The sequence below is a fragment of the Bombina bombina genome, chromosome 10, assembly GCF_027579735.1.
Source record: "Bombina bombina isolate aBomBom1 chromosome 10, aBomBom1.pri, whole genome shotgun sequence".
In the NCBI taxonomy this organism is placed as follows: Eukaryota; Metazoa; Chordata; class Amphibia; order Anura; family Bombinatoridae; genus Bombina; species Bombina bombina.
In genome coordinates, this window is record NC_069508.1 from 175,879,823 (window position 1) to 175,901,374 (window position 21,552).

Below are 21,552 nucleotides of genomic sequence, written 5' to 3' on the forward strand. Positions count from 1 at the left end.
TGCCTCCCTATATGCCGGCACCTATCTAGATATCATAGCAATCTCCTGTGACTCCCTATATGCCGGCACCTATCTAGATATCATAGCAATCTCCTGTGACTCCCTATATGCCAGCACCTATCTAGATATCATAGTAATCTCCTGTGACTCCCTATATGCCAGCCCCTCTCCAGATATCATAGCAATCTCCTGTGACTCCCTATATGCCGGCACCTCTCTAGATATCATAGCAATCTCCTGTGACTCCCTATATGCCGGCACCTCTCTAGATATCATAGCAATCTCCCGTGACTCCCTATATGCCAGCACCTATCTAGATATCATAGCAATCTCCCGTGACTCCCTATATGCCGGCACCTATCTAGATATCATAGCATTCTCCTGTGACTCCCTATATGCCAGCACCTATCTAGATATCATAGCAATCTCCTGTGATTCCCTATATGCCAGCACCTCTCCAGATACCATAGCAATCTCCTGTGCCTCCCTATGTGCCAGCCCCTCTCCAGATACCATAGCAATCTCCTGTGACTCCCTATATGCCAGCACCTTTCCAGATACCATAGCAATCTCCTATGACTCCCTATATGCCAGCACCTCTCCAGATACCATAGCAATCTCCTGTGCCTCCCTATGTGCCAGCCCCTCTCCAGATACCATAGCAATCTCCTGTGCCTCCCTATGTGCCAGCCCCTCTCCAGATACCATAGCAATCTTCCGTGCCTCCCTATGTGCCAGCCCCTCTCCAGATACCATAGCAAACTCCTGTGCCTCCTATGTGTCAGCACCTCTCCTGATACCATAGCAATCTCCTGTGCCTCCCTATGTGCCAGCACCTCTCCAGATACCATAGCAATCTCCTGTGCCTCCCTATGTGCCAGCACCTCTCCAGATACCATAGCAATCTCCTGGGCCTCCCTATGTGCCAGCACCTCTCCAGATACAAAAGCAATCTCCTGGGCCTCCCTGTGTGCCAGCCCCTCTCCTGATACCATAGCAATCACCTGGGCCTCCCCATGTGCCAGCACCTCTCCAGATATCATAGCAATCTCCTGTGCCTCACTGTGTGCCAGCTCCTCTCCTGATACCATAGCAATCTCCTGTGCCTCCCTATGTGCCAGCACCCCTCCTGATACAATAGCAAACTCCTGTGCCTCCTATGTGCCAGCACCTCTCCAGATATATAGCAATCTTCTGTGCCTCCCTGTGTGCCAGCACCTCTCCAGATACCATAGCAACGTCCTGTGCTTCCCAATGTGCCAGCCCTCTCCAGATACCATAGCAACCTCCTGTGCCTCCCTATGTGCCAGCCCCTCTCCAGATACCATAGCAGCCTCCTGTGCCTCCCTATGTGCCAGCACCTCTCCTGATACCATACCAATCTACTGTGCCTCCCTATGTGCCAGCCCCTCTCCAGATACCATAGCAACCTCCTGTGCCTCCCTATGTGCCAGCACCTCTCCAGACACCATAGCAACCTCCTGTGCTTCCCTATGCCAGCACCTCTCCTGATACCATAGCAATCTCATGTGCCTCACTATGTGCCAGCCCCTCTCCTGATACCATAGCAATCTCCTGTGTCTCCCTATGTGCTGTCACCTCTCCTGATACCATAGCAATCTCCTGTGACTCACTATGTGCCAGCTCCTCTCCTGATACCATAGCAATCTCCTGTGCCTCCTATGATACCATAGCAATTTCCCGTGCCTCCCTATGTGCCAGCACCTCTCCAGATACCATAGCAACCTCCTGTGCCTCCCTATGTGCCAGCACCTCTCTAGATACCATAAGCAAGTTCCTGTGCCTCCCTATGTGCCAGCCCCTCTCCAGATACCATAGCAATCTCCTGTACCTCTCTATGTGCCAGCACGTCTCCTGATACCATAGCAATCTCCTGTGCCTCCCTATGTGCCAGCCCCTCTCCAGATACCATAGCAATCTCCTGTGCCTCTCTATGTGCCAGCACGTCTCCTGATACCATAGCAATCTCCTGTGCCTCCCTATGTGCCAGCCCCTCTCCAGATACCATAGCAACCTCCTGTGTCTCCCTATGTGCCGGCACCTTTCCTGATACCATAGCAAACTCCTGTGCCTCCTATGTGCCAGCCCCTCTCCAGATACCATAGCAACCTCCTGTGCCTCTTTATGTGTCAGCACCTCTCCTGATACCATAGCAATTTACTGTGCCTCCCTATGTGCCAGCACCTCTCCTAATACCATAGCAATCTCCTGTGCCTCCCTATGTGCCAGCACCTCTCCTGAATCCTGATACCATAGCAATCTCCTGTGCCTCCCTATGTGCCAGCACCTCTTCTGAATCCTGATACCATAGCAATCTCCTGTGCCTCACTATGTGCCAGCGACTCTCCTGATACATAACAATCTCCTGCGCCTCCCTATCTGCCAGCACTTCTCGTGATACCATAGTAATCTCCTGTGCCTCACTATGTGCCAGCACCTCTCCTGATACCATAGCAATCTCCTGTGCCTCAACATTTGCCAGCCCCTCTCCTGATACCATAGCAATCTCCTGTGCCTCCCTATGTGCCAGCACCTCTCCTGAATCCTGACACCATAGCAATCTCCTGTGCCTCACTATGTGCCAGCACCTCTCCTGATACCATAGCAATCTCCTGCGCCTCCCTATCTGCCAGCACCTCTCCTGATACCATAGCAATCTCCTGTGCCTCACTATGTGCCAGCACCTCTCCTGATACCATAGCAATCTCCTGTGCCTCCCTATGTGCCAGCCCCTCTCCAGATACCATAGCAACCTCCTGTGCCTCCCTATGTGCCAGCACCTCTCCTGATACCATAGCAATCTCCTGCGCCTCCCTATCTGCCAGCACCTCTCCTGATACCATAGCAATCTCCTGTGCCTCCCTATGTGCCAGCACCTCTCTAGATATCATAGCAATCTCCTGTGCCTCCCTATATGCCGGCACCTATCTAGATATCATAGCAATCTCCTGTGACTCCCTATATGCCGGCACCTATCTAGATATCATAGCAATCTCCTGTGACTCCCTATATGCCAGCACCTATCTAGATATCATAGTAATCTCCTGTGACTCCCTATATGCCAGCCCCTCTCCAGATATCATAGCAATCTCCTGTGACTCCCTATATGCCGGCACCTCTCTAGATATCATAGCAATCTCCTGTGACTCCCTATATGCCGGCACCTCTCTAGATATCATAGCAATCTCCCGTGACTCCCTATATGCCAGCACCTATCTAGATATCATAGCAATCTCCCGTGACTCCCTATATGCCGGCACCTATCTAGATATCATAGCATTCTCCTGTGACTCCCTATATGCCAGCACCTATCTAGATATCATAGCAATCTCCTGTGATTCCCTATATGCCAGCACCTCTCCAGATACCATAGCAATCTCCTGTGCCTCCCTATGTGCCAGCCCCTCTCCAGATACCATAGCAATCTCCTGTGACTCCCTATATGCCAGCACCTTTCCAGATACCATAGCAATCTCCTATGACTCCCTATATGCCAGCACCTCTCCAGATACCATAGCAATCTCCTGTGCCTCCCTATGTGCCAGCCCCTCTCCAGATACCATAGCAATCTCCTGTGCCTCCCTATGTGCCAGCCCCTCTCCAGATACCATAGCAATCTTCCGTGCCTCCCTATGTGCCAGCCCCTCTCCAGATACCATAGCAAACTCCTGTGCCTCCTATGTGTCAGCACCTCTCCTGATACCATAGCAATCTCCTGTGCCTCCCTATGTGCCAGCACCTCTCCAGATACCATAGCAATCTCCTGTGCCTCCCTATGTGCCAGCACCTCTCCAGATACCATAGCAATCTCCTGGGCCTCCCTATGTGCCAGCACCTCTCCAGATACAAAAGCAATCTCCTGGGCCTCCCTGTGTGCCAGCCCCTCTCCTGATACCATAGCAATCACCTGGGCCTCCCCATGTGCCAGCACCTCTCCAGATATCATAGCAATCTCCTGTGCCTCACTATGTGCCAGCTCCTCTCCTGATACCATAGCAATCTCCTGTGCCTCCCTATGTGCCAGCACCCCTCCTGATACAATAGCAAACTCCTGTGCCTCCTATGTGCCAGCACCTCTCCAGATATATAGCAATCTTCTGTGCCTCCCTGTGTGCCAGCACCTCTCCAGATACCATAGCAACGTCCTGTGCTTCCCAATGTGCCAGCCCTCTCCAGATACCATAGCAACCTCCTGTGCCTCCCTATGTGCCAGCCCCTCTCCAGATACCATAGCAGCCTCCTGTGCCTCCCTATGTGCCAGCACCTCTCCTGATACCATACCAATCTACTGTGCCTCCCTATGTGCCAGCCCCTCTCCAGATACCATAGCAACCTCCTGTGCCTCCCTATGTGCCAGCACCTCTCCAGACACCATAGCAACCTCCTGTGCTTCCCTATGCCAGCACCTCTCCTGATACCATAGCAATCTCATGTGCCTCACTATGTGCCAGCCCCTCTCCTGACACCATAGCAATCTCCTGTGTCTCCCTATGTGCTGTCACCTCTCCTGATACCATAGCAATCTCCTGTGACTCACTATGTGCCAGCTCCTCTCCTGATACCATAGCAATCTCCTGTGCCTCCTATGATACCATAGCAATTTCCCGTGCCTCCCTATGTGCCAGCACCTCTCCAGATACCATAGCAACCTCCTGTGCCTCCCTATGTGCCAGCACCTCTCTAGATACCATAGCAAGTTCCTGTGCCTCCCTATGTGCCAGCCCCTCTCCAGATACCATAGCAATCTCCTGTACCTCTCTATGTGCCAGCACGTCTCCTGATACCATAGCAATCTCCTGTGCCTCCCTATGTGCCAGCCCCTCTCCAGATACCATAGCAATCTCCTGTGCCTCTCTATGTGCCAGCACGTCTCCTGATACCATAGCAATCTCCTGTGCCTCCCTATGTGCCAGCCCCTCTCCAGATACCATAGCAACCTCCTGTGTCTCCCTATGTGCCGGCACCTTTCCTGATACCATAGCAATCTCCTGTGCCTCCCTATGTGCCAGCCCCTCTCCAGATACCATAGCAACCTCCTGTGCCTCTTTATGTGTCAGCACCTCTCCTGATACCATAGCAATTTACTGTGCCTCCCTATGTGCCAGCACCTCTCCTAATACCATAGCAATCTCCTGTGCCTCCCTATGTGCCAGCACCTCTCCTGAATCCTGATACCATAGCAATCTCCTGTGCCTCCCTATGTGCCAGCACCTCTTCTGAATCCTGATACCATAGCAATCTCCTGTGCCTCACTATGTGCCAGCGACTCTCCTGATACATAACAATCTCCTGCGCCTCCCTATCTGCCAGCACTTCTCGTGATACCATAGTAATCTCCTGTGCCTCACTATGTGCCAGCACCTCTCCTGATACCATAGCAATCTCCTGTGCCTCAACATTTGCCAGCCCCTCTCCTGATACCATAGCAATCTCCTGTGCCTCCCTATGTGCCAGCACCTCTCCTGAATCCTGACACCATAGCAATCTCCTGTGCCTCACTATGTGCCAGCACCTCTCCTGATACCATAGCAATCTCCTGCGCCTCCCTATCTGCCAGCACCTCTCCTGATACCATAGCAATCTCCTGTGCCTCACTATGTGCCAGCACCTCTCCTGATACCATAGCAATCTCCTGTGCCTCCCTATGTGCCAGCCCCTCTCCAGATACCATAGCAACCTCCTGTGCCTCCCTATGTGCCAGCACCTCTCCTGATACCATAGCAATCTCCTGCGCCTCCCTATCTGCCAGCACCTCTCCTGATACCATAGCAATCTCCTGTGCCTCACTATGTGCCAGCACCTCTCCTGACACCATAGCAATCTCCTCTGCCTCACTATGTGCCAGCTCCTCTCCTGATACCATAGCAATCTCCTGTGCCTCCCTATGTGCCAGCACCTCTCCAGATACCATAGCAATCTCCTGTGCCTCCCTATGTGCCAGCTCCTCTCCTGATACCATAGCAATCTCCTGTGCCTCCCTATGGGCCAGCTCCTCTCCTGATACCATAGCAATCTCCTCTGCCTCACTATGTGCCAGCCCCTCTCCTGATACCATAGCAATCTCCTGTGCCTCCCTATGTGCCAGCACCTCTCCAGATACCATAGCAATCTCCTGTGCCTCCCTATGTGCCAGCACCTCTCCAGATACCATAGCAATCCTCCTGGGCCTCCCTATGTGCCAGCTCCTCTCCTGATACCATAGCAATCTCCTGTGCCTCACTATGTGCCAGCCCCTCTCCTGATACCATAGCAATCACCTCTGCCTCCCTATGTGCCAGGACCTCTCCTAATACCATAGCAATCTCCTGTGCCTCCCTATGTGCCAGCACCTCACCAGATACCATAGCAATCTCCTGTGCCTCAATATGTGCCATCCCCTCTCCTGATACCATAGCAATCGACTGTGACTCCCTATGTGCCAGCTCCTCTCCTGATACCATAGCAATCTCCTGTGCCTCCCTATGTGCCAGCTCCTCTCCTGATACCATAGCAATCTCATGTGCCTCCCTATGTGCCAGCACCTCTCCAGATACCATAGCAATCTCCTGGGCCTCCCTATGTGCCAGCTCCTCTCCTGATACCATAGCAATCTCCTGTGCCTCACTATGTGCCAGCCCCTCTCCTGATACCATAGCAATCACCTCTGCCTTCCTATGTGCCAGGACCTCTCCTGATACCATAGCAATCTCCTTTGCCTCCCTATGTGCCAGCCCTTCTCCAGATACCATAGCAATCTCCTGTGCCTCAATATGTGCCAGCCCCTCTCCTGATACCATAGCAATCGACTGTGACTCCCTATGTGCCAGCACCTCTCCTGATACCATAGCAATCTCCTTTGCCTCCCTATGTGCCAGCCCTTCTCCAGATACTATAGCAATCTCATGTGCCTCCCTATGTGCCAGCTCCTCTCCTGATACCATAGCAATCTCCTGTGCCTTACTATGTGCCAGCACCTCTCCTCATACCATAGCAATCTCCTGTGTCTCCCTATGGGCCAGCTCCTCTCCTGATACCATAGCAATCTCCTCTGCCTCACTATGTGCCAGCCCCTCTCCTGATACCATAGCAATCTCCTGTGCCTCCCTATGTGCCAGCACCTCTCCAGATACCATAGCAATCTCCTGTGCCTCCCTATGTGCCAGCTCCTCTCCTGATACCATAGCAATCTCCTGTGCCTCACTATGTGCCAGCCCGTCTCCTGATACCATAGCAATCTCCTTTGCCTCCCTATGTGCCAGCCCTTCTCCAGATACTATAGCAATCTCATGTGCCTCCCTATGTGCCAGCTCCTCTCCTGATACCATAGCAATCTCCTGTGCCTTACTATGTGCCAGCACCTCTCCTGATACCATAGCAATCTCCTGTGTCTCCCTATGGGCCAGCTCCTCTCCTGATACCATAGCAATCTCCTCTGCCTCACTATGTGCCAGCCCCTCTCCTGATACCATAGCAATCTCCTGTGCCTCACTATGTGCCAGCCCGTCTCCTGATACCATAGCAATCTCCTCTGCCTTCCTATGTGCCAGGACCTCTCCTAATACCATAGCAATCGACTGTGACTCCCTATGTGCCAGCTCCTCTCCTGATACCATAGCAATATCCTGTACCTCCCTATGTGCCAGCACCTCTCCAGATACCATAGCAATCTCCTGGGCCTCCCTATGTGCCAGCTCCTCTCCTGATACCATAGCAATCTCCTGTGCCTCACTATGTGCCAGCCCCTCTCCTGACACCATAGCAATCACCTCTGCCTCCCTATGTGCCAGGACCTCTTCTGATACCATAGCAATCTCCTGTGTCTCCCTATGGGCCAGCTCCTCTCCTGATACCATAGCAATCTCCTCTGCCTCACTATGTGCCAGCCCCTCTCCTGATACCATAGCAATCTCCTGTGCCTCCCTATGTGCCAGCCCCTCTCCTGATACCATAGCAATCGACTGTGACTCCCTATGTGCCAGCACCTCTCCTGATACCATAGCAATCTCCTTTGCCTCCCTATGTGCCAGCCCTTCTCCAGATACTATAGCAATCTCATGTGCCTCCCTATGTGCCAGCTCCTCTCCTGATACCATAGCAATCTCCTGTGCCTTACTATGTGCCAGCACCTCTCCTGATACCATAGCAATCTCCTGTGTCTCCCTATGGGCCAGCTCCTCTCCTGATACCATAGCAATCTCCTCTGCCTCACTATGTGCCAGCCCCTCTCCTGATACCATAGCAATCTCCTGTGCCTCCCTATGTGCCAGCACCTCTCCAGATACCATAGCAATCTCCTGTGCCTCCCTATGTGCCAGCTCCTCTCCTGATACCATAGCAATCTCCTGTGCCTCACTATGTGCCAGCCCGTCTCCTGATACCATAGCAATCTCCTTTGCTTCCCTATGTGCCAGCCCTTCTCCAGATACTATAGCAATCTCATGTGCCTCCCTATGTGCCAGCTCCTCTCCTGATACCATAGCAATCTCCTGTGCCTTACTATGTGCCAGCACCTCTCCTGATACCATAGCAATCTCCTGTGTCACCCTATGGGCCAGCTCCTCTCCTGATACCATAGCAATCTCCTCTGCCTCACTATGTGCCAGCCCCTCTCCTGATACCATAGCAATCTCCTGTGCCTCACTATGTGCCAGCCCGTCTCCTGATACCATAGCAATCTCCTCTGCCTTCCTATGTGCCAGGACCTCTCCTAATACCATAGCAATCGACTGTGACTCCCTATGTGCCAGCTCCTCTCCTGATACCATAGCAATATCCTGTACCTCCCTATGTGCCAGCACCTCTCCAGATACCATAGCAATCTCCTGGGCCTCCCTATGTGCCAGCTCCTCTCCTGATACCATAGCAATCTCCTGTGCCTCACTATGTGCCAGCCCCTCTCCTGATACCATAGCAATTACCTCTGCCTCCCTATGTGCCAGGACCTCTCCTAATACCATAGCAATCTCCTGTGCCTCAATATGTGCCAGCCCCTCTCCTGATACCATAGCAATCGACTGTGACTCCCTATGTGCCAGCTCCTCTCCTGATACCATAGCAATCTCCTGTGCCTCACTATGTGCCAGCACCTCTCCTAATACCATAGCAATCTCCTGTGTCTCCCTATGGGCCAGCTCCTCTCCTGATACCATAGCAATCTCCTCTGCCTCACTATGTGCCAGCCCCTCTCCTGATACCATAGCAATCTCCTGTGCCTCCCTATGTGCCAGCACCTCTCCAGATACCATAGCAATCTCCTGTGCCTCCCTATGTGCCAGCTCCTCTCCTGATACCATAGCAATCTCCTCTGCCTTCCTATGTGCCAGGACCTCTCCTAATACCATAGCAATCTCCTGTGCCTCCCTATGTGCCAGCACCTCACCAGATACCATAGCAATCTCCTGTGCCTCAATATGTGCCAGCCCCTTTCCTAATACCATAGCAATCGACTGTGACTCCCTATGTGCCAGCTCCTCTCCTGATACCATAGCAATCTCCTGTACCTCCCTATGTGCCAGCTCCTCTCCTGATACCACAGCAATCTCATGTGCCTCCCTATGTGCCAGCACCTCTCCAGATACCATAGCAATCTCCTGGGCCTCCCTATGTGCCAGCTCCTCTCCTGATACCATAGCAATCTCCTCTGCCTCACTATGTGCCAGCCCCTCTCCTGATACCATAGCAATCACCTCTGCCTCCCTATGTGTCAGGACCTCTCCTAATACCATAGCAATCTCCTGTGCCTCCCTATGTGCCAGCACCTCACCAGATACCATAGCAATCTCATGGGCCTCACTATGTGCCAACCCCTCTCCAGATACCAACCAATCTCCTGTGCCTCCTATGATACCATAGCAATTTCCCGTGCCTCCCTATGTGCCAGCACCTCTCCAGATACCATAGCAACCTCCTGTGCCTCCCTATGTGCCAGCACCTCTCTAGATACCATAGCAAGTTCCTGTGCCTCCCTATGTGCCAGCCCCTCTCCAGATACCATAGCAATCTCCTGTACCTCTCTATGTGCCAGCACGTCTCCTGATACCATAGCAATCTCCTGTGCCTCCCTATGTGCCAGCCCCTCTCCAGATACCATAGCAATCTCCTGTGCCTCTCTATGTGCCAGCACGTCTCCTGATACCATAGCAATCTCCTGTGCCTCCCTATGTGCCAGCCCCTCTCCAGATACCATAGCAACCTCCTGTGTCTCCCTATGTGCCGGCACCTTTCCTGATACCATAGCAATCTCCTGTGCCTCCCTATGTGCCAGCCCCTCTCCAGATACCATAGCAACCTCCTGTGCCTCTTTATGTGTCAGCACCTCTCCTGATACCATAGCAATTTACTGTGCCTCCCTATGTGCCAGCACCTCTCCTAATACCATAGCAATCTCCTGTGCCTCCCTACGTGCCAGCACCTCTCCTGAATCCTGATACCATAGCAATCTCCTGTGCCTCCCTATGTGCCAGCACCTCTTCTGAATCCTGATACCATAGCAATCTCCTGTGCCTCACTATGTGCCAGCGACTCTCCTGATACATAACAATCTCCTGCGCCTCCCTATCTGCCAGCACTTCTCGTGATACCATAGTAATCTCCTGTGCCTCACTATGTGCCAGCACCTCTCCTGATACCATAGCAATCTCCTGTGCCTCAACATTTGCCAGCCCCTCTCCTGATACCATAGCAATCTCCTGTGCCTCCCTATGTGCCAGCACCTCTCCTGAATCCTGACACCATAGCAATCTCCTGTGCCTCACTATGTGCCAGCACCTCTCCTGATACCATAGCAATCTCCTGTGCCTCCCTATGTGCCAGCACCTCTCCTGATACCATAGCAATCTCCTGTGCCTCACTATGTGCCAGCACCTCTCCTGATACCATAGCAATCTCCTGTGCCTCCCTATGTGCCAGCCCCTCTCCAGATACCATAGCAACCTCCTGTGCCTCCCTATGTGCCAGCACCTCTCCTGATACCATAGCAATCTCCTGCGCCTCCCTATCTGCCAGCACCTCTCCTGATACCATAGCAATCTCCTGTGCCTCACTATGTGCCAGCACCTCTCCTGATACCATAGCAATCTCCTGTGCCTCACTATGTGCCAGCTCCTCTCCTGATACCATAGCAATCTCCTGTGCCTCCCTATGTGCCAGCACCTCTCCAGATACCATAGCAATCTCCTGTGCCTCCCTATGTGCCAGCTCCTCTCCTGATACCATAGCAATCTCCTGTGCCTCCCTATGTGCCAGCTCCTCTCCTGATACCATAGCAATCTCCTCTGCCTCACTATGTGCCAGCCCCTCTCCTGATACCATAGCAATCTCCTGTGCCTCCCTATGTGCCAGCACCTCTCCAGATACCATAGCAATCTCCTGTGCCTCCCTATGTGCCAGCACCTCTCCAGATACCATAGCAATCCTCCTGGGCCTCCCTATGTGCCAGCTCCTCTCCTGATACCATAGCAATCTCCTGTGCCTCACTATGTGCCAGCCCCTCTCCTGATACCATAGCAATCACCTCTGCCTCCCTATGTGCCAGGACCTCTCCTAATACCATAGCAATCTCCTGTGCCTCCCTATGTGCCAGCACCTCACCAGATACCATAGCAATCTCCTGTGCCTCAATATGTGCCATCCCCTCTCCTGATACCATAGCAATCGACTGTGACTCCCTATGTGCCAGCTCCTCTCCTGATACCATAGCAATCTCCTGTGCCTCCCTATGTGCCAGCTCCTCTCCTGATACCATAGCAATCTCATGTGCCTCCCTATGTGCCAGCACCTCTCCAGATACCATAGCAATCTCCTGGGCCTCCCTATGTGCCAGCTCCTCTCCTGATACCATAGCAATCTCCTGTGCCTCACTATGTGCCAGCCCCTCTCCTGATACCATAGCAATCACCTCTGCCTTCCTATGTGCCAGGACCTCTCCTGATACCATAGCAATCTCCTTTGCCTCCCTATGTGCCAGCCCTTCTCCAGATACCATAGCAATCTCCTGTGCCTCAATATGTGCCAGCCCCTCTCCTGATACCATAGCAATCGACTGTGACTCCCTATGTGCCAGCACCTCTCCTGATACCATAGCAATCTCCTTTGCCTCCCTATGTGCCAGCCCTTCTCCAGATACTATAGCAATCTCATGTGCCTCCCTATGTGCCAGCTCCTCTCCTGATACCATAGCAATCTCCTGTGCCTTACTATGTGCCAGCACCTCTCCTCATACCATAGCAATCTCCTGTGTCTCCCTATGGGCCAGCTCCTCTCCTGATACCATAGCAATCTCCTCTGCCCTCACTATGTGCCAGCCCCTCTCCTGATACCATAGCAATCTCCTGTGCCTCCCTATGTGCCAGCACCTCTCCAGATACCATAGCAATCTCCTGTGCCTCCCTATGTGCCAGCTCCTCTCCTGATACCATAGCAATCTCCTGTGCCTCACTATGTGCCAGGCCCGTCTCCTGATACCATAGCAATCTCCTTTGCCTCCCTATGTGCCAGCCCTTCTCCAGATACTATAGCAATCTCATGTGCCTCCCTATGTGCCAGCACCTCTCCTGATACCATAGCAATCTCCTGTGCCTTACTATGTGCCAGCACCTCTCCTGATACCATAGCAATCTCCTGTGTCTCCCTATGGGCCAGCTCCTCTCCTGATACCATAGCAATCTCCTCTGCCTCACTATGTGCCAGCCCCTCTCCTGATACCATAGCAATCTCCTGTGCCTCACTATGTGCCAGCCCGTCTCCTGATACCATAGCAATCTCCTCTGCCTTCCTATGTGCCAGGACCTCTCCTAATACCATAGCAATCGACTGTGACTCCCTATGTGCCAGCTCCTCTCCTGATACCATAGCAATCTCCTGTACCTCCCTATGTGCCAGCACCTCTCCAGATACCATAGCAATCTCCTGGGCCTCCCTATGTGCCAGCTCCTCTCCTGATACCATAGCAATCTCCTGTGCCTCACTATGTGCCAGCCCCTCTCCTGACACCATAGCAATCACCTCTGCCTCCCTATGTGCCAGGACCTCTTCTGATACCATAGCAATCTCCTGTGTCTCCCTATGGGCCAGCTCCTCTCCTGATACCATAGCAATCTCCTCTGCCTCACTATGTGCCAGCCCCCACTCCTGATACCATAGCAATCTCCTGTGCCTCCCTATGTGCCAGCCCCTCTCCTGATACCATAGCAATCGACTGTGACTCCCTATGTGCCAGCACCTCTCCTGATACCATAGCAATCTCCTTTGCCTCCCTATGTGCCAGCCCTTCTCCAGATACTATAGCAATCTCATGTGCCTCCCTATGTGCCAGCTCCTCTCCTGATACCATAGCAATCTCCTGTGCCTTACTATGTGCCAGCACCTCTCCTGATACCATAGCAATCTCCTGTGTCTCCCTATGGGCCAGCTCCTCTCCTGATACCATAGCAATCTCCTCTGCCTCACTATGTGCCAGCCCCTCTCCTGATACCATAGCAATCTCCTGTGCCTCCCTATGTGCCAGCACCTCTCCAGATACCATAGCAATCTCCTGTGCCTCCCTATGTGCCAGCACCTCTCCTGATACCATAGCAATCTCCTGTGCCTCACTATGTGCCAGCCCGTCTCCTGATACCATAGCAATCTCCTTTGCTTCCCTATGTGCCAGCCCTTCTCCAGATACTATAGCAATCTCATGTGCCTCCCTATGTGCCAGCTCCTCTCCTGATACCATAGCAATCTCCTGTGCCTCACTATGTGCCAGCACCTCTCCTGAAACCATAGCAATCTCCTGTGTCACCCTATGGGCCAGCTCCTCTCCTGATACCATAGCAATCTCCTCTGCCTCACTATGTGCCAGCCCCTCTCCTGATACCATAGCAATCTCCTGTGCCTCACTATGTGCCAGCCCGTCTCCTGATACCATAGCAATCTCCTCTGCCTTCCTATGTGCCAGGACCTCTCCTAATACCATAGCAATCGACTGTGACTCCCTATGTGCCAGCTCCTCTCCTGATACCATAGCAATATCCTGTACCTCCCTATGTGCCAGCACCTCTCCAGATACCATAGCAATCTCCTGGGCCTCCCTATGTGCCAGCTCCTCTCCTGATACCATAGCAATCTCCTGTGCCTCACTATGTGCCAGCCCCTCTCCTGATACCATAGCAATCACCTCTGCCTCCCTATGTGCCAGGACCTCTCCTAATACCATAGCAATCTCCTGTGCCTCAATATGTGCCAGCCCCTCTCCTGATACCATAGCAATCGACTGTGACTCCCTATGTGCCAGCTCCTCTCCTGATACCATAGCAATCTCCTGTGCCTCACTATGTGCCAGCACCTCTCCTAATACCATAGCAATCTCCTGTGTCTCCCTATGGGCCAGCTCCTCTCCTGATACCATAGCAATCTCCTCTGCCTCACTATGTGCCAGCCCCTCTCCTGATACCATAGCAATCTCCTGTGCCTCCCTATGTGCCAGCACCTCTCCAGATACCATAGCAATCTCCTGTGCCTCCCTATGTGCCAGCTCCTCTCCTGATACCATAGCAATCTCCTCTGCCTTCCTATGTGCCAGGACCTCTCCTAATACCATAGCAATCTCCTGTGCCTCCCTATGTGCCAGCACCTCACCAGATACCATAGCAATCTCCTGTGCCTCAATATGTGCCAGCCCCTTTCCTAATACCATAGCAATCGACTGTGACTCCCTATGTGCCAGCTCCTCTCCTGATACCATAGCAATCTCCTGTACCTCCCTATGTGCCAGCTCCTCTCCTGATACCACAGCAATCTCATGTGCCTCCCTATGTGCCAGCACCTCTCCAGATACCATAGCAATCTCCTGGGCCTCCCTATGTGCCAGCTCCTCTCCTGATACCATAGCAATCTCCTCTGCCTCACTATGTGCCAGCCCCTCTCCTGATACCATAGCAATCACCTCTGCCTCCCTATGTGTCAGGACCTCTCCTAATACCATAGCAATCTCCTGTGCCTCCCTATGTGCCAGCACCTCACCAGATACCATAGCAATCTCATGGGCCTCACTATGTGCCAACCCCTCTCCTGATACCATAGCAATCTATTGTGCCTCCCTGTGTGCCATCACCTCTCCAGATACCATAGCAATCTCCTGTGCCTTCCTATGTGCCAGCACCTTCCTGATACCATAGCAATCTCCTGTGCCTCCCTATGTGCCAGCCCCTCTCCAGATACCATAGCAATCTCCTTTGCCTCCCTATGTGCCAGAACATCTCCAGATACCATAGCAATCTCCTGTGCCTCCCTAGGTCCCAGCACCTCACCAGATACCATAGCAATTTCCTGTGCCTCAATATGTGCCAGCCCCTCTCCTGATACCATAGCAATCGACAGTGACTCCCTATTTGCCAGCACCTCTCCTGATACCATATCAATCTCCTGTGCCTCCCAATGTGCCAGCACCTCTCCAGATACCATAGCAATCTCCTTTGCCTCCCTACGTGCCAGCCGGTCTCCAGATACCATAGCAATTTCATGTGCCTCACTATGTGCCAGCCCCTCTCCTGATACCATAGCAATCTATTGTGCCTCCCTATGTGCCAGCACCTCTCCAGATACCATAGCAATCTCCTGTGACTTCCTATGTGCCAGCCCCTCCCCTGATACCATAGCAATCTACTGTGCCTCACTATGTGCCAGTGCCTTTCCTGATAACAAAGCAATCTCATGTGCCTCCCTATGTGCCAGCCCCTCTCCAGATACCATAGCAATCTCCTTTGCCTCCCTATGTGCCAGCACCTCTCCAGAAATATAGCAATCTCCTTTGCCTCCCTATGTGCCAGCACCTCTCCAGATACCATAGCAATCTCCTGTGCCTCCCTATGTGCCAGCACCTCTCCAGATACCATAGCAATCTCCTGTGCCTCCCTATGTGCCAGCACCTCTGCAGATACCATAGCAATCTCCTGTGTCTCACTATGTGCAAGCACCTCTCCTGATACTATTGCAATCTCCTGTGCCTTCATATGTGCCAGCCCCTCTCTAGATACCATAGCAATCTCCTGTGTCTCACTATGTGCCAGCCCCTCTCTAGATACCATAGCAATCTCCTGTCTCTCACTATGTGCCAGCACCTCTCTAGATACCATAGCAATCTCCTGTCTCTCACTATGTGCCAGCACCTCTCCTGATACCATAGCAATCTCCTGTACCTTCCTATGTGCCAGCACCTCTCCAGATATATGGCAATCTCCTGTGCCTCCCTATGTGCCAGCACTCTCTAGATACCATAGCAGTCTCCTGTGTCTCACTAATATGTGCCAGCACCTCTCCTGATACCATAGCAATCTCCTGTGCCTTCCTATGTGCCAGCACCTCTCCTAATACCATAGCAATCTCCTGTGTCTCACTATGTGCTAGCACCTCTCCTGATACCATAGCAATCTCCTCTTTCTCCCTATGTGCCAGCACCTCACCAGATACCATAGCAATTTCCTGTGCCTCTCTATGTGCCAGCCCCTCTCCAGATACCATATCAATCTCCTGTGCCTCCCTATGTGCCAGCCCCTCTCCAGATACCAGAGCAATCTCCTGTGGCTCCCTATGTGCCAGGACCTCTCCAGATACCATATCAATATCCTGTGCCTCATTATGTGCCAGCCCCTCTCCAGATACCATATCAATCTCCTGTGCCTCCCTATGTGCCAGCACATCTCTAGATACCATAGCAATCTTCCGCGCCTTCCTATGTGAAAGCACCTCTCCAGATACCATAGCAATCTCCTGTGCGTCCCTATGTGCCAGCCCCTCTCCAGATACCATAGCAATCTCCTGTGCCTCCCTATGTTCCAGCAGCTCTCATGATACCATAGCAATCTCCTGTGCCTCCCTATGTGCCAGCACCTGTCCAGATACCATAGCAATCTTCCTTGCCTCCCTATGTGCCAGCCCCTCTCCAGATACCATAGCAATCTCCTGTGCCTCCCTATGTGCCAGACCCTCTCCTGATACCATAGCAATCTCCTGTGCCTCCCTATGTGCCAGCACCTCTCCAGATACCATAGCAATCTCCTGTGCCTCCCTATGTGCCAGCACCTCTGCAGATACCATAGCAATCTCCTGTGTCTCACTATGTGCAAGCACCTCTCCTGATACCATAGCAATCTCCTGTGCCTTCCTATGTGCAAGCACCTCTCTAGATACCATAGCAATCTCCTGTGTCTCACTATGTGCCAGCACCTCTCCTGATACCATAGCAATCTCCTGTACCTTCCTATGTGCCAGCACCTCTCCAGATATATGGCAATCTCCTGTGCCTCCCTATGTGCCAGCACCTCTCTAGATACCATAGCAGTCTCCTGTGTCTCACTAATATGTGCCAGCACCTCTCCTGATACCATAGCAATCTCCTGTGCCTTCCTATGTGCCAGCACCTCTCCTAATACCATAGCAATCTCTGTGCCTCTCTATGTGCCAGCACCTCTCCTGATACCATAGCAATCTCCTGTGCCTTCCTATGTGCCAGCACCTCTCCTAATACCATAGCAATCTCCTGTGCCTCTCTATGTGCCAGCACCTCTCCTGATAACATAGCAATCTCCTGTGCCTCCCTATGTGCCAGCACCTCTCCAGATACCATAGCAATCTCCTGTGCCTCCCTATGTGCTAGCACCTCTCCTGATACTATAGCAATCTCCTGTGCCTTCTTATGTGCCAGCACCTCTCCTAATACCATAGCAATCTCCTGTGCCTCTCTATGTGCCAGCACCTCTCCTGATACCATAGCAATCTCCTGTGCCTCCCTATGTGCCAGCACCTCTCCAGATACCATAGCAATCTCCTGTGCCTCCCTATGTGCCAGCACCTCTCTAGATACCATAGCAATCTCCTGTGTCTCACTATGTGCAAGCACCTCTCCTGATACCATAGCAATCTCCTGTGTCTCACTATGTGCCAGCACCTCTCCTGATACCATAGCAATCTCCTGTACCTTCCTATGTGCCAGCACCTCTCCAGATATATGGCAATCTCCTGTGCCTCCCTATGTGCCAGCACCTCTCTAGATACCATAGCAGTCTCCTGTGTCTCACTAATATGTGCCAGCACCTCTCCTGATACCATAGCAATCTCCTGTGCCTCTCTATGTGCCAGCCCCTCTCCAGATACCATATCAATCTCCTGTGCCTCCCTATGTGCCAGCCCCTCTCCAGATACCAGAGCAATCTCCTGTGGCTCCCTATGTGCCAGGACCTCTCCAGATACCATATCAATATCCTGTGCCTCCCTATGTGCCAGCCCCTCTCCAGAAACCATATCAATCTCCTGTGCCTCCCTATGTGCCAGCCCCTCTCCAGATACCATAGCAATCTCCTGTGCCTCCCTATGTGCCAGCTCCTCTCCTGATACCATAGCAATCTCCTATGCCTCCCTATGGGCCAGCACCTCTGCAGATACCATAGCAATCTCCTGTGTCTCACTATGTGCCAGCAACTCTCCAGATACCATAGCAATCTCCCGTGCCTCCCTATGTGCCAGCACCTCTCCAGATACCATAGCAATCTTCCTTGCCTCCCTATGTGCCAGCCCCTCTCCAGATACCATAGCAATCTCCTGTGACTCCCTATGTGCCAGCACCTCTCCTGATACCATAGCAATCTCCTTTGCCTCCCTATGTGCCAGCCCTTCTCCAGATACTATAGCAATCTCATGTGCCTCCCTATGTGCCAGCTCCTCTCCTGATACCATAGCAATCTCCTCTGCCTCACTATGTGCCAGCCCCTCTCCTGATACCATAGCAATCTCCTGTGCCTCCCTATGTGCCAGCACCTCTCCAGATACCATAGCAATCTCCTGTGCCTCCCTATGTGCCAGCTCCTCTCCTGATACCATAGCAATCTCCTGTGCCTCACTATGTGCCAGCCCGTCTCCTGATACCATAGCAATCTCCTTTGCTTCCCTATGTGCCAGCCCTTCTCCAGATACTATAGCAATCTCATGTGCCTCCCTATGTGCCAGCTCCTCTCCTGATACCATAGCAATCTCCTGTGCCTTACTATGTGCCAGCACCTCTCCTGATACCATAGCAATCTCCTGTGTCACCCTATGGGCCAGCTCCTCTCCTGATACCATAGCAATCTCCTCTGCCTCACTATGTGCCAGCCCCTCTCCTGATACCATAGCAATCTCCTGTGCCTCACTATGTGCCAGCCCGTCTCCTGATACCATAGCAATCTCCTCTGCCTTCCTATGTGCCAGGACCTCTCCTAATACCATAGCAATCTCCTGTGCCTCCCTATGTGCCAGCACCTCTGCAGATACCATAGCAATCTCCTGTGTCTCACTATGTGCAAGCACCTCTCCTGATACTATTGCAATCTCCTGTGCCTTCATATGTGCCAGCCCCTCTCTAGATACCATAGCAATCTCCTGTGTCTCACTATGTGCCAGCCCCTCTCTAGATACCATAGCAATCTCCTGTCTCTCACTATGTGCCAGCACCTCTCTAGATACCATAGCAATCTCCTGTCTCTCACTATGTGCCAGCACCTCTCCTGATACCATAGCAATCTCCTGTACCTTCCTATGTGCCAGCACCTCTCCAGATATATGGCAATCTCCTGTGCCTCCCTATGTGCCAGCACCTCTCTAGATACCATAGCAGTCTCCTGTGTCTCACTAATATGTGCCAGCACCTCTCCTGATACCATAGCAATCTCCTGTGCCTTCCTATGTGCCAGCACCTCTCCTAATACCATAGCAATCTCCTGTGTCTCACTATGTGCTAGCACCTCTCCTGATACCATAGCAATCTCCTCTTTCTCCCTATGTGCCAGCACCTCACCAGATACCATAGCAATTTCCTGTGCCTCTCTATGTGCCAGCCCCTCTCCAGATACCATATCAATCTCCTGTGCCTCCCTATGTGCCAGCCCCTCTCCAGATACCAGAGCAATCTCCTGTGGCTCCCTATGTGCCAGGACCTCTCCAGATACCATATCAATATCCTGTGCCTCATTATGTGCCAGCCCCTCTCCAGATACCATATCAATCTCCTGTGCCTCCCTATGTGCCAGCACATCTCTAGATACCATAGCAATCTTCTGCGCCTTCCTATGTGAAAGCACCTCTCCAGATACCATAGCAATCTCCTGTGCGTCCCTATGTGCCAGCCCCTCTCCAGATACCATAGCAATCTCCTGTGCCTCCCTATGTTCCAGCAGCTCTCATGATACCATAGCAATCTCCTGTGCCTCCCTATGTGCCAGCACCTGTCCAGATACCATAGCAATCTTCCTTGCCTCCCTATGTGCCAGCCCCTCTCCAGATACCATAGCAATCTCCTGTGCCTCCTTATGTGCCAGACCCTCTCCTGATACCATAGCAATCTCCTGTGCCTCCCTATGTGCCAGCACCTCTCCAGATACCATAGCAATCTCCTGTGCCTCCCTATGTGCCAGCACCTCTGCAGATACCATAGCAATCTCCTGTGTCTCACTATGTGCAAGCACCTCTCCTGATACCATAGCAATCTCCTGTGCCTTCCTATGTGCCAGCACCTCTCTAGATACCATAGCAATCTCCTGTGTCTCACTATGTGCCAGCACCTCTCCTGATACCATAGCAATCTCCTGTACCTTCCTATGTGCCAGCACCTCTCCAGATATATGGCAATCTCCTGTGCCTCCCTATGTGCCAGCACCTCTCTAGATACCATAGCAGTCTCCTGTGTCTCACTAATATGTGCCAGCACCTCTCCTGATACCATAGCAATCTCCTGTGCCTTCCTATGTGCCAGCACCTCTCCTAATACCATAGCAATCTCCTGTGCCTCTCTATGTGCCAGCACCTCTCCTGATACCATAGCAATCTCCTGTGCCTTCCTATGTGCCAGCACCTCTCCTAATACCATAGCAATCTCCTGTGCCTCTCTATGTGCCAGCACCTCTCCTGATAACATAGCAATCTCCTGTGCCTCCCTATGTGCCAGCACCTCTCCAGATACCATAGCAATCTCCTGTGCCTCCCTATGTGCTAGCACCTCTCCTGATACCATAGCAATCTCCTGTGCCTTCCTATGTGCCAGCACCTCTCCTAATACCATAGCAATCTCCTGTGCCTCTCTATGTGCCAGCACCTCTCCTGATACCATAGCAATCTCCTGTGCCTCCCTATGTGCCAGCACCTCTCCAGATACCATAGCAATCTCCTGTGCCTCCCTATGTGCCAGCACCTCTCTAGATACCATAGCAATCTCCTGTGTCTCACTATGTGCAAGCACCTCTCCTGATACCATAGCAATCTCCTGTGTCTCACTATGTGCCAGCACCTCTCCTGATACCATAGCAATCTCCTGTACCTTCCTATGTGCCAGCACCTCTCCAGATATATGGCAATCTCCTGTGCCTCCCTATGTGCCAGCACCTCTCTAGATACCATAGCAGTCTCCTGTGTCTCACTAATATGTGCCAGCACCTCTCCCGATACCATAGCAATCTCCTGTGCCTCTCTATGTGCCAGCCCCTCTCCAGATACCATATCAATCTCCTGTGCCTCCCTATGTGCCAGCCCCTCTCCAGATACCAGAGCAAT